Source organism: Vombatus ursinus, unplaced genomic scaffold, assembly GCF_900497805.2.
Source record: "Vombatus ursinus unplaced genomic scaffold, bare-nosed wombat genome assembly UNPS02014841.1, whole genome shotgun sequence".
NCBI classification, from domain to species: domain Eukaryota; kingdom Metazoa; phylum Chordata; class Mammalia; order Diprotodontia; family Vombatidae; genus Vombatus; species Vombatus ursinus.
The window spans coordinates 40,332,470-40,346,772 of NW_020954619.1; positions in this window are offsets into that span (position 1 = coordinate 40,332,470).

Sequence of the window (14,303 nt, forward strand, 5' to 3'; positions counted from 1 at the left end):
GAGAGAGAGAGAGAGAGAGAGAGAGAGAGAAAGAGAGAGAGAGAGAGAGAGAGAGAGAGAGAGAGAGAGAGAGAGAGAGAGAGAGAGAGAGCAGAAAGCTACACAGTGGTGAAGGTGCCATGATGGGTAGGCAATGGGACTCCTGAGGTCAAAGTGGTATGATCAAATCACTCATGAGGCAGGTGTTGCTTTCCTAGAACCAGGTAGGACTCCTAAGACTATAGCTTGTGATATTTTTATTTTTCTTAGTCTGCCTCCCTAATTGTCCTCTCTCTTTTCATAGAGGGCAGGTATCATAATCTTCCCTGTGGTTAGGGGCCTTCCTCAGCTTCTTAAGAATTTCTTTACTTTTCTTAGAGGCTTACTTTGCCCTTTATACCAATAACTGAGAAAATCTGTTAACTACTTACCTTGCTGAACTAAGAAAAAAAATAGTTGGGGAGCCACGAGGAGGACACTATGCTGTGGTATTTTTCCAGAAAATAGCCTCTTACTTGGTGCTCAAAGCTATAGAAGAGCATTGTTGATTCATTTTATGACTTCCCAGAGCAGAGATAATATCTATATTAGCATTCTTCTAGGCAGTTTTTTGTTTGTTTGTTTATTTGTTTTTTTCCCATCTTCATGGGTATAGTTTTCAAGGGAAGACCATCTCAAAGGAGTAATACTAAGGGAATTGCCTGGAGAGGAAATCAAGCCCAGGGGGAGGAGTAACTTGATAAACAAAAAGAAAGGTAAATAAGAGTGAATGACAGACCTCTTTCCCTGATAATCAGGTTAATAATCAACACCACACCTGCTGGACATGAAAAGAACAAGGGGCATACACATATGATTTGTGGCCTTCATTACTCTTTCTTAAATTCAATATTTCAGTATCCATGACTTGTGTCAAGAAAGGCATCTTTTTCTGCCAGAGTCCAATTTTAAATCATTGCTAATTGATAGCTTCCTAAAATTTTAAATGTTAATAAGCACATCTATACACTACAATTAGTAAATGGTAAGAAAATATAATAAAAACTGAAATAAATTGCACAATGATCTTTTAAAGCTATTATAATTTAAAATATAAACTAGATGTTATAAGAATGATGTATACTGAGTAGAGTCCTAGATTTGGAGACAGGAAGACTTAGGTTCAAATCCTATTTTAGAAACTTAATAGCTGTGGGAAATCTTGGCAAACCTTGGGCAAGTCATTTAACCTCTCTGAGCCTCCATTTCTCATCTGTAAAATGAAGAATTTAAACCTCTTTATTCCTATGTTCCGCTCCTATGTATCCTTCAAAACTCTATAACTACCCACTAAGAATAAAATGAACCCAGTTCTCAAGTTAATATATATTCAGTGAAGATTAGTTATTGCATCTAGATTCCATTTTAAAATGAGCTTCTTGGAAGGCCCTTTGCATTAAATATAATTTTTGAAAAATTAGTTCTTAAAAGATTAACTCATCTTATAATTGTTTTGAAAATGTTAGAATAAGGACAAATACTATTCAAATGATTTTGTAATCAGTAGACTTGTGTTTTAATCCTAGATTTACTATTTAGATAGATAGCCCAATACATATATATTTGTGTGTGTGTGTGTATATATATACATACATATGTGTGTATATATGTATATATGTGCATATATATTATATATAAATCTATACACAATTGTGTGAATGTATACACGTGTGATTTCATGGGTTTATGTTGACTTTCTGGAAACTAATCCCAGGGACAACAACCATCAGAATGACATGATCTAGATATGGCTCAACAGGATTTACTTTCTTCTGTTTAGTTTACTTATAACACTGTAAGAAAGGAGTTTCTACAATGCATATTGCTTTGTGATGGAACAATTTAAAAGCCTCCCCTGCAAAAAAAGAGAGAAAGAAATAGTATGTCATCGAAGGTACTTTAATCCCATTAAAAAGCCAAGGTATTGAGGAAATATAGCACACCTTTCCATTATATTCCTTCATAAAATAGAAATTAATGCCATCATAAAATCTTTTACATGAATTATTGAGTGACATATATGTCATAGAGCTGAGTCTTTATATCTTTATATATATATGTATATAAATATACACACACACATATATATATATATATACATACTTATATGTGTACATATACTATCAATGCAGATGGATAAGTACTCTGCAATTTATCATCTTAGACTCTTGTATCATTCACAAAGAACTTAAATGACTTGGCCAGAGTCTCATACTCAGTATGTGCCAGAGGTGGGCATTGAACCAAAATTTCTACCATGGCAATACATGCTTCTATAATTAAAAATAATTGAAATTCATATAGTTCTTTAAGGTTTACAAAACATTTTTCCCACAATAATTTTGGAAGTTAGTTGATAAAAGTATTATCTTCATTTTATAGATGAAGGAACTGAGGGTCAAGCAGGTGAATTGACTAACCTATGAACAGGCAACTAGTTATTTCAGGAGCTGAGATGAAACAAGATCTTTCTTGGTACACATCCAGCATTCTTTTCACTATATTACTCTGGCTCCCTGTGATCTTGAGAAAAGTCATTTATTTTCTGGATAGTATTACATTGTCCTCATCTGTAAAATTAAGGTGCTGAATTATACGAACTCTAAATTCCTTTCCCAATTCAGATCTTGTAGAATAGTTCAACTGATAAACAGAATGTAAGGGCATATATGTACATGCAAAAATATATTTTAAGTCAGAAAGTTTAAGAAACCAAAGGAAAGCTAGTGTGCTCCCCTTCTTAGAGAGGGCTTTGACACTATTGGGTGTTTTAACTCCATTTGGGATACTATAACATTAAACTAGTCTTTAGTGCATTTATGCTTTCAATCCTATTATCAAGATGCAGATCACATATACTTCTGGAGAGAATTATCAAGCCCGTTGTTTACATATGGGTTGACAAATACCATCTTATTTTGGAGGCATTGTGAACAGTTAATTTTTCTTCAACATAATAAGCAAATACTTTGTCTGTCTTCTTTTCACCTCCTTCCACCTGGGTGCCCATTTTTATTACCTTTTCTGTCCTGGTGCAGCTTGCTCCCCTCTTCACCTGACTCTAAAATCCTCTAAGACTCTGCAGGATTACCATGAAATTACTGTTCTCTGGAGATATGTTGCCCCATGATTCCAGTATTACCTCCTTTTTATTAAATCTTTGAGACCTGTGGCTTCATTGCAACATCCATTGACACTGATCTCAACATTCCACATCTTAGTAGATTATCATTGTGAGTTATTGTGACCCCAAACCATCCACCATTTGGTAGCCAACCTTCTGGTTATGAACTTTCTCCCCAGGATAAGGCTAGTTCTTGCATAACAGAGCTTTATATCTGTCCCCTCATTTTTCTTTCTCCCATTCTATATGTGTTTTTCTCTTTTCTCTCTTTCTTTTTATACCTTTCCTCTCCAACTTCTACATTTCTCTATTACCTATTTCCCATATCCTTTTTCCATGTCTTGCTTTCTAAAATCAGTTTTATTCCTGCTCTTTCTTAATCCTAGTGCCCACTGTATAATCCATAATAATGTACATGTATATTCCCCACCAAACTTCTGTGTCCCACATAATTTTTGTCTCTATCTTGACATTTACTATGGTTTCTTTTACTGTCTGGGCTATAAATTCAGTCTTTGGTTCTTGGACTGGCCTTCTAATTGAGACACATTGAATCTCCTACCTGCCTTTACCTTACATTTCTCAGTTCCTCCATCTACATGCATCACTGACTCATCGTTACCTGTTTGGGTTTTTATTTCTCCTCTATGCACTTTTGGGGTCTCTGTCACGCACTCTGAGGATTCCTGTCCTTCAGTTGTATGAGTGGTAAGTTCAGGATAATGATGATGATAATAGCAATAACAAAGCAATAATAATAAAATTGGGTACAGAAATGGAGGAATTCATGATAATGATACAGAATCAGGCCATTGCTAACAGAAAGTATAGAAAGCTTTTTTTTTCAGCAACCTATAATTATCGAGGAACAAGTTCCTTGAAAAGAAATGGTAGAAACTGTGCAAGCTGTCACTAAAGATTGCAAAAATTTTTCTGTGATAACATACTCAGAAAGACTAAATCAAGTACCCAGAATTACATGGTAGATACTAGCTATTCCTCATAAACTAACAGATGACAGATCTTCATAGTACATGAACCTCAAAATTATACTTGAGAACTCAACAAACTAGACTGAAATCAGGTCATTATCACAGATAAAACTATTACTCATAAGCACCTAGGTATAACAATGACCCCTCAAAAATTTAAGAAAGGTTTTTAATAGATGGCACCATGATAACTATGCATTCTCTCATTCTCTGGGTAATAAATGTAGTCCTTGGTACCCCAGCTGACTTTCTAGGTGAAATAAGCTTCATCTCTTGCCTCATAAGCTCCACATTATATAGAAATAAAAGCTCTCAAAATAAAGAGACCTGGCAAGAAAATTTGATAGTCATGTGGGTTTTATACTGTATCTGAAAGTCATCATCCTGTCTGCCATTGGTATGATCTGGAAGATACTATCTTTGAAGCTAAAGAAAATGAGCCTGCATACCAATATTTTCATTCAATTGCAAATAAATGTATATGTATATATGTATGTATATTATACATATATATATATATATGAATGTATCTATATGTGCCCATTGTTGCATAGCAATGAGGAATCAGAACCACGACTCAAATGAAGGAGTCCTGACTTCAAATCCCAGGAACATTCTTCTGCTTTCTGCTGCCTCTCACATAGTGTGTACCACATACTTTAGGACCACCCAAACTTTTAGTGCAGTTGTGTAATCCAAAGATGAAGTAATTGGTCTTTTTCAATGAGAAACCATTGAAATTGAATAGTTGGGGAGGAGATGTGTATATTGTACTTTCTCTCCTGAATCAGTGTAGCATGTGGATAGGACACTAGACTTGCAGTCATAATACCTTATGGGGCACCATGGGCTTGAATGTCAGAGCTGCTACCTGCTAGTTTATGGACTTTGGGTGACTCACCCTCCATGAGCCTTAGTTTCCTTGTCTTTAAAACAGAGATGATGATAGCCATTTCATATGATTCTTGTTAAGAAGAAACTTTGTGAAACTTAAAGGATTCAACAAATAAATTATGGTTAGCAGACTGGGTTCTGGACAAGCTGGTCCACCATGGTATGTCCTGTCCTTGTATGATTTTTTTTTCTTTTGAGAGGCAATTAGAGTTAAATGACTTGTCCCAGCTAATGAGTGTCTGAGGTTAGATTTGAGCTCAATTCCTCCTAACTCCAGGGACAGTGCTCTATCCACTGCACCACTTAGCTATCCCTCTTTTTACTTGCCTTTCCCCAGCTAAATCATTTTACTCCTTCTAAATTCCTTATTGCTTCTTGTAGTGGGTAAGATTGCAGAGGTCAGCCATTAATAGAGTTGTGAATATGTGACAGATTCTCCCTTTCCATTACTACCAACTTTAAACTTCCTGTTCAGTTGTAGTGTTTCTTGCATGTGTATGGGAGTGGTGGTGGTGGTGGTGGTGGTGGTAGTGATGATGATGTCTTATATATTCTCTTTCATTTCACACATAGGTCATGCCCATGTTTTTTCTAGCTGTCTGTTGAAGAAGGAAAGTTAGAGACTTTCACATCTCACGTGCAAATATGTTTTTGAGGCAGTATAGCATGTTGGAAAAATTGCTGGGAAGGAGAGAATAAGAGTTTTTTAAGTACCTATTGTATGTCAGAAACTGTGCCAAGCACTATACAAATATTATTTCATTTAATCCTCACAATACCCCTGGGGAGTAGGTGTTATTATTCCTCATTCTGTTGTTCAGTCATTTTCAGTCATGTATGACTCTGTGACCCCATTTGAAATTTTCTTGGCAAAGATGCTGGAGTAGTTGCCATTTCCTTCTCCAGCTAATTTTATAGATGAGTAAACTGTGGCAAAAAAAAAGGTTAAATGACTTGCCCAGAGTCTCACAGCTAGGAAGTATCGGAGGCCAGACTTTAGCTCAAGATGAGTCATCCTGATTCCAAGTCCAGTGCCGTATCCACTGTACAACTTAGCTGCCTGTTTAAACTTTACAAAGTGTTATATAACCATTGCCTTATTTAAGCCTCTCAGTCCTGATTATAGTGTCATGAAGATGCTACAGCTCATATTATTTCCCTTTTATGGATGAAGCTCAGAGAGGTCAAGTACTTTGCCTGAAGCTACATATCTCAAAAGTATCAGAAGCATAACTCTTGGTTCCAAGTCCAGCATTACCTTACTCTGGAGATTTGACTTGGATTTGAAGGATCATAATACTTTCATAATAATTTCAGCCAGAAAAAAGCTGAAATATCGTCTTGTCCAACCCCCTTGTTTTCCAGATGGACCCAGATTGTGTTCACTCTATGAGAGAGCTCCTTAGCTTTTTACGTGGATCTACATCTGGGTTGCTTTTTAAACAGTAATTATGGCTGACTGACACTCTGCTTGTGGATGGAGAGCTGTCCTCTTTCCCTGGATGCCTCGGATGACTGAAAGTTGGGGGATGGGAACATTCTAATTTGGTTTTACAGGTATTCTATTCAATCTGTGGCTTACTTACCCAATCCAGTTGCATTTATTTTTCCAAGAGTAGAACATTTGTTGCAGTATTGCTAAGCAACAGGAATGGAGAGACTCTCCTGGAGGTCTTCTTATCCTGCTGAGTGTTTTTTTTTTTTCAAAGTACATTTATACTAAGATTGAAGCAAATGTCAGCATGGATCTTATTGGCTCATCAGCTCTACTGTCAACATCATGAAAATGAAAGCAAATGATGCTGACCCCTCTACCTTCTCCTTTACCATATCTGTGCATTCTCTAGGCAAAGGAACGGGGCCTGTCAATGGAGAGTAGTGCCTTGGCACTCATTCATTAAAATGGCAAAAATCCAGTCACCAGATGTGACCTGATACACTTGGGGGATTGGATTTGTCTTCAGAATCACCACTGGGTCTACCTGCTGCCTGGATGAGGAGAGATGTTCAAAGTAAATTGAACTCATGCAACCTTTGCTGGCTGCTGTCTATGATTTGAGGAGCTCTGAAAGAGTCAGTGTATGTCAAATAGGGACAAGCAAACCTCAAGAAGTTTGGATGATTCTCAGCTTCTCATTCAAATACTGCTTAGACTGTCCTCTATCCTCCTACCCTACCTCTGTCTTCACCCCCCAGTAAATATGACACATCTTTGTTTTCACTAGTTTAGACTTCCCAAATCCACTGAGGGTGATTTAGTAACTACTTCCCATTGGTGTAAGTAAAGGCCTCATTTAATTTGGACAGTTCCCCTGGGAATTTGCTGAAAACTAGATCAGAACACATAGAGGTTCAATGTTTGGCCTAAAGCCCATAGAACTGGGACTGAAAGCTAGTCTTCTGCATTCAAATTAATTAAATTCAACAATTTATTAAGTATGCACTATGAAAAACACATAATGCTAGGTAGATGGGATACAAAGAAAGAAAAAAAATAACTGTCTTGACCCTCAAGAAGTTTACATTCTATTAAAGGATATAACATGTACAGAGATATAACATGCTAAGTTCAGGAGGAAGAGAACACTAACAATTAGGGGGATCAGAAAGGCTTCCTATAGGAGGTGGCACCTGATCTGAGCCTTAAAAAAGTTAAGAATGTAGATTCCAAGAATGTTGCGAATTCCAAGCATGGGGGACAGTGAATATATTTCAAGCATGGGGGATAAGGATTGTGTTCCAAGTCTGCAAAAGGCACAGGCTTGTAAGATCATATAAACAGTTCAGGGAAGAGCTAATAGGACACTCTGGCTAAAATTGGTGAATATCATAAAAGTACAGAAAAGCACATAGGAATAAAATGAAGAGAATCTCAAAAGGTTTGACTGATTATTGTAACATAAGTAAGCATAGATCCTTTAGGCCCATCAGCATTAGAAAAATGCTGATTAGAAAAAAAGACCTCAGTTGTTCATCCTAGAAGCAATTGGGAATCACTGAAGGCTGTTTTTTGTTTGTTTGTTTGTTTGTTTTTTTGGTCAAGAAGTGATGTAGATTAGTTTCTAAGGATTATTAGCATGTTAACCCCTTGGATAGTGAAATAGAGAGAGAAAGAATTTGATGTAGAGAAAGCAGTTAAGCTAGATGAATGTTTATGTTGTAACAGGGATTCTTGCTGAAGCATGGGTTGGTCTAGATGCCCTCAGAGTTGTTTTCCTACTCTAAATTCTGTTATTCTGTTAACTGCTATATTGTAACTTTACAGCCAGTGCTGTGCAGTATCTGATACACACTAGATGTTTAATATATATCTGTTGATTGAACTAAAGTTATTTCATCATAATATATAATCTGAATATACTAGCAAATTGTCGTTTAGTTTATTGGTAACTCACTAGAAAATTCAGATGACTTACTTTTGCCTATGTCCTTTTTCTTTTCATAGAGTCTAAGTGATATTGAAGATGAACATAATAACTCAAAATTTTCTATACTTCTTTTCTATACTTCTCCTGCCTAAAAAAAAAATCAACTTAAAGCCAAGTCACCACAATCAATGAATTGCAAATGACTTGTTATCGTATATTAGGCCTAAAGAGAGATACTCATAACTTTCAAAGATGACATGATTTATTTCTTTAAATCAACCACCTGAATGAAGAAAATACGATGAGTGATTCTGTGTGACCACCAAAAAAGACAACATACATACATATTGAAGCATGCACATGTATGTAGACACATAGAAAAGTACAGATAAGCAAACTTAAACATTAGTACACTTGGATTTTGTTAAGGTTCACGTGCAAAAATTGACCCATTTTCAAAGAGGACTTGCAGATGACTTGCCTAAGTACAGAGAAAAGTGATATATGGTTTTAAAATAAACAACATCAATTTAAAAACAACATAAACCAGTGAAAAAACCTAACACATACATTGAATAAAAATAATTTTGAAATAAAGTTAGAATTAAAAGGTTAGGCCATCTAGGTCAAACTCCTACACAATGAAGGAATCACCTCAAAAAGTTTGTAGTATCCAAAATGCTTATTGTTGGACCTTGAACACTATAAGGGCAGGGACCATATCAAATCTAAAAGTTGTGTCTTCTCTAGTGCCTGGCATATTTCTTGGGAAAAAATAGGGAGTTAATAGTTGTTATACTCTAAGGTCACTATCTATTGACTTTGAATTTATATTGTATGTACTAGATTACATATAATATATGTTTTCTCTCCCTTTAAAATATAATCTCCTTGAAGCCATGGAATATCTTTGCATTTTCATTATATCCCTAGTGCTTAGCACAGTGTCTGACATGTGTTAAGTATTTAAAAAGTGTTTGTTGATTGATTTATATTGTGAATGAATGAACAAATGAACATTCCCTATAGACATGCTAACAGTCTCTGCTTATAAACTTCTAGTGAGGGGAGAAATCATTACCTAACAAATCAAATCATTGGAATTTAGAACAATTCTAATTGTAATTATGTTCTTCCTTGTTTTGAAGAGTAATATATTTACCTTATTGATCCTCTGGAACTGCACAAAATAACTGCAATCTACATGATATATCTCTGTGCATTTGGAGATAACTGTCATATTCTCCTAAAGGCTTCCCCTTTTTGCAATAAAATATAGCCATTTTCTTCAACTGTTTCTCATTTTTCATAGTTTTAAATCCCCTCCCCATCCTTAGTCATTTCTGAATGAGCTCCAATTTGATAATATCCTTTTTAAATTACAGCTTTTAGTACTGACCACAAGACTCCAGAAGTGATCTGATCAGGAAAGAAGACAGTAGGATTTTTATGCCCCTTCCCCCAACCTTGGACACTAAATTTGCATTAATATAGCCTAAGATCACAGTAGGATTTGGAGGAGAGGAGTGAGGAACAACCATACCACGCTACTGATTCAAACTGAACCTACAGCTGATATGAAACCGTAAGTCTTTTTTTTTTCATATGAACGACCGCTAAGCCATGTTATCATTCATCCTTCCATTGTACCCTTGTTGATTTGTTTGACCTTTAGTGTAGGAAGATACACACACACACACACATACATACATACATACACACACATATACACATATACACACATACACATATACTCACACACACATATATATATAAAATGTGTGTATACATGCACATATATACATGTATACATACATACATATATTCCATTATTTTGAATTTGGCAAACACCAACATACATGAATATATTCATTTATGAAGAAAAAAGTGGTTTTTACATGAAACTTCAAAAAATTATTTTATGAATGTTGTTTTTAAAAGTATATGACAAAAATTAGTTACAATGATGTCCTACTTGTCAGTGTTTTTCCTCTATTCTCTTTGGTACAATTTTTACAAATGCTTCTTTGATTCTTCTTTTTTTTTTTGTTATCACCATCATTAGCCCCCATCTCCCAATTATAGCCCTCCCTCAAAAAACCTCTCCCTTATAAGAGGAATAGTAAAGCAAAAAACAAAAGTATTATAAATGTAGTTCATTATTTCTCCACCAAGAGGAGGGAGACATGTGTTTCATCAGCAGTGTTCAAATTGCCCATTGCACCTATCAGATTTTTTAAGTTTTGGAAACCGTGTTTAGTGGTTTGTGATAACTGAGTGGTTATCATCTCCCTGCATCAGTTCTTAGAAGTTTTCTCAAGTTTCTCTGGATCCATCCCTTTTGCCATTTCACATAGCCAAATACTGTTTAATTTGTTATTGTATTTTTAGTCTTTCAGTAGTGTCTGACTCTGCGTGACCCCAAGTACTACAGCATGCCAGGAGCTTCTATCCTCCACTATCTTTCTAAATCTGTCCAAGTTCATGTTCATGTGTTTCCATGACACTCTTTCTCCATCTCATCCTCTCCCATCCTCTTTTCCTTTTGCCTTCAATCTTTCCCAACATTAGAATCTTTTTTCAACAAGTCTATTCCTTTCTTCTGTTATACAATCAGCCAAATCCTTCTACTCCTCCACTCTCCCTAACCCCACATACCGAATCAGTTGCCCCCTCTTGCTATTTGGACTTTCATAACATCTCCCACAATTGACCCCTACTCTTGACTCATAGCTGAGACCTTATCTCAAGCCTTCATCACCTTTCACCCAGATCATTGCAACAGCCTCCTAGTTGGTCTCTTTGTCTCTAATCTCACCATTCCAGTTCATCCTACAGATTGTTGCCAAAGTCACTTTCCATAAGGCAGTAGGACCATGTGATTCCCATATTCACTTAACTCTAGTGGCTTCCTATTGTCTCTAGGATCAAATATAAATTCTTCTATTGAGTTTTTAAAGCCTCAATAAACTGGCCCAACCTTTACAGACACATCAGTTATCACTCCATTCAGCCAAGCTGTTCTTTTCTCTGTTTCTCATCCAAAACCTTCCATTTCTGATCTCTGTGTCTTTGTATTGGCTGTTCTAGATGCTTGCCATGCATTCTCACCTGGCTTCTACCTAATCTTCCTTTAAGAAGCAACTCAAGCAACTGCTGTTTCATAAAGCCTTTTGTGATGCCCTAACCATTAATTTTCTCCTAAACTGTCTTATATTTATGTAAATTGTATTTATTGACTGTATTTATGCTATATTTATTTATATGCTTTTTATCTCTACTATTAGAATATGTCACTTTCATATGAGAATTTATTTATTCTTTGTATTTGCATCACCTATATCTAGCACTCTCCCTAGTATATACATGGTACGTACTTAATAAGTGCTTTTTGATTGGTTGGTTGATTAATTTGGGGCATATGTTTAATAGCAATATTTCTGGATCAAAAGCTGTGCAAAGGTTAATGATACTTTAGATATTGTCCCAAATTACATTCTAGAATGAATAAATTCAGAGCTCCATTAGCAGTTCATTAGTATGTTCATCACCCACAGCTCTTCCAACAATTGTCATTCACTTTTTCTGTCATTTAATTTTTTTTTTTTTGTCAATCTGATGGGTATGAGATGGAACCTAAGAATTGTTTTCTCTTGTTAGTGACTTGCAGTATTTCTCCTATGTACCTGTTGATAGCTTTGATTTTTTTTCCCCTTGGAAACTGACTATTTTTATCCTCTGACCATTTTTGGAGAATGCCTCATGTTCTTATATGGTTGCATCAATTCCCACTTATCTTGATTATCAGACCTTTATCTGAGAAAACATTCAGGAAATATTTTGTCCCAGTTAATTTTTTTTTCTTTTTAATGTTAGCATCATTAATTTTTGTTTGTATAAGACCTTTTTGATTTTTTATAATCAAAACTATCAATTTTTTTCTCTTAAAATTCACCTTATAACTTATTTAGCTAAAAATTCTTCCCCTATCTGTAGTTATGCCAAAGATTTTCCTTCCCTACTCTTCCAATTTGTTTATGATGTGACCATTTATATCCAGGTCTTCTAACCATTTGTGGATCATTGTGGCATATGGTATAATGCAAAGGTATTAACTTAATTTTTGTTGGATTATCTTTGTTTTTTCAGTTTTTCCACCACTATTTTTAAATGGAATGTGAAGTGCTACCATCAAATTTGGAGTCTTTGGTTTTATTGAACAGTATACTACTGTATCCATGTACTTCTGAAGGATCTTGTGTTCTTAATCTATATTATGGATAACATTTTCTTAACCTTTAACCAGAATCTGTGTTTAGTTTTGTTGACTTTTTGTGTAGTGTAGCTTGAGATCTGATACTTTTAGGTTTCCTTTTTCTTCTACTTTTTAAAAAACAAATAATTTCCTTAAGATTAATGACATTTTGTTTGTCTCTTTGAATGTTACTATTTTTTTCTAGCTCTATAAGTAACCCTTTGGTAGATTAATTAACATGACACTAAAATTAATTGAAGCAATATTATCATTTTTATTGTATTGGAATGTCTGAACTATGTACTAATTAGGTACTAAGTAATATCTCTCCAATTATTTAGGTGTATCTTTATTTCTCTGAAGTGTTTTGTAGCTGCATTCACATAATTCTTGTTTTTTTTTTAGAAGTTTGGCTTTCAAATATTTTTTACATTCTGCAGTTATTTTGAAAAGAACTTTTTCTTCTATCTCTTCCTTTTGAGGTTAATCGATAATATACAGGAACACTGATGATTTTTGTGGGTTTATTTATGTTTTTCTATGAAGGCTTTTTTGCTGGTATGTTTTGTTTATATGGATTTATTTTATTTCCTGCTGCACTGTTGAAGTTATTAATTCTTTTAATTTTAGTTGAACTTCTAGGGTTCTTTAAGTAGAACATTATATCATCTGCAAAAGCAATGAATTTATTTCCTCCATTCATATGTTTATGTTTATTCTTTCAATTTATTTTTCTTGACTTATTATTATAGATAGCATTTCTGGAATATGATACATGCTTCTTTCTAGAACTAGAGTATATTTTTATATATGTCTGTCTGTCTATCTCTCCCCACCTCCCCGCCTTTTCCTTTCCTCTGAGAATACTTCTATGCCTTTCAAATATAATACAAGCATTATTTTCTGCATGAAGCATCTCTGGATACCCTGTCCCCCAAACAGCTGGTGCCTTTCCTCCATAAGTGACTTATATTTTACTACTTTGTGTGTGTGTGTGTGGGTGTGTGTACACACCCACACCCACACCCATGTGCATATCTATCTATCTATCTATCTATCTATCTATCTATCTATCTATCTATCTATCTATCTATCTGTCTGTCTATAGTGTGTGTGTTGTCTCTCCCATTAGAATATAAGGTCTTTGTGAGCAGGAATTGTTGCATTCTTTGTACTTCTATTTCCAGCAACCAGCATAGTATCTGATACATAGCAGATGTCTGATAAATATATATGTAATGGTTTATCAATTGGTAATATCACATAATACTGGTGATAATCAGCATCATTACTTTACCTGAGAACTTAATGGAAAGTCTTCTAGAATTTCTCCAATACATAAAATATTTGCTCTTTGCTTGAAATAGAAATAATTATATTATTTAAGGGTCAACTTAATCCTATTTTTAAAAATTATTTTAAATATAGATGGATTTTGTATTTTGTTAAAAGCTTTTCCAACATTTACTTAACCATGTGATTTTTATTTTTTGTTATTTACAGGAACTATTATGCTTATAGTTTTCCTAACATTGAACCAAATTTCTATTCTAAGTTTAAATACAATCTGCTCATATTGTTTAAAATTTCTTCTTCGAACATTTTTATTCAATATTTTAAATATTTGTGATGTCTCCCCATGGTTTAGATAT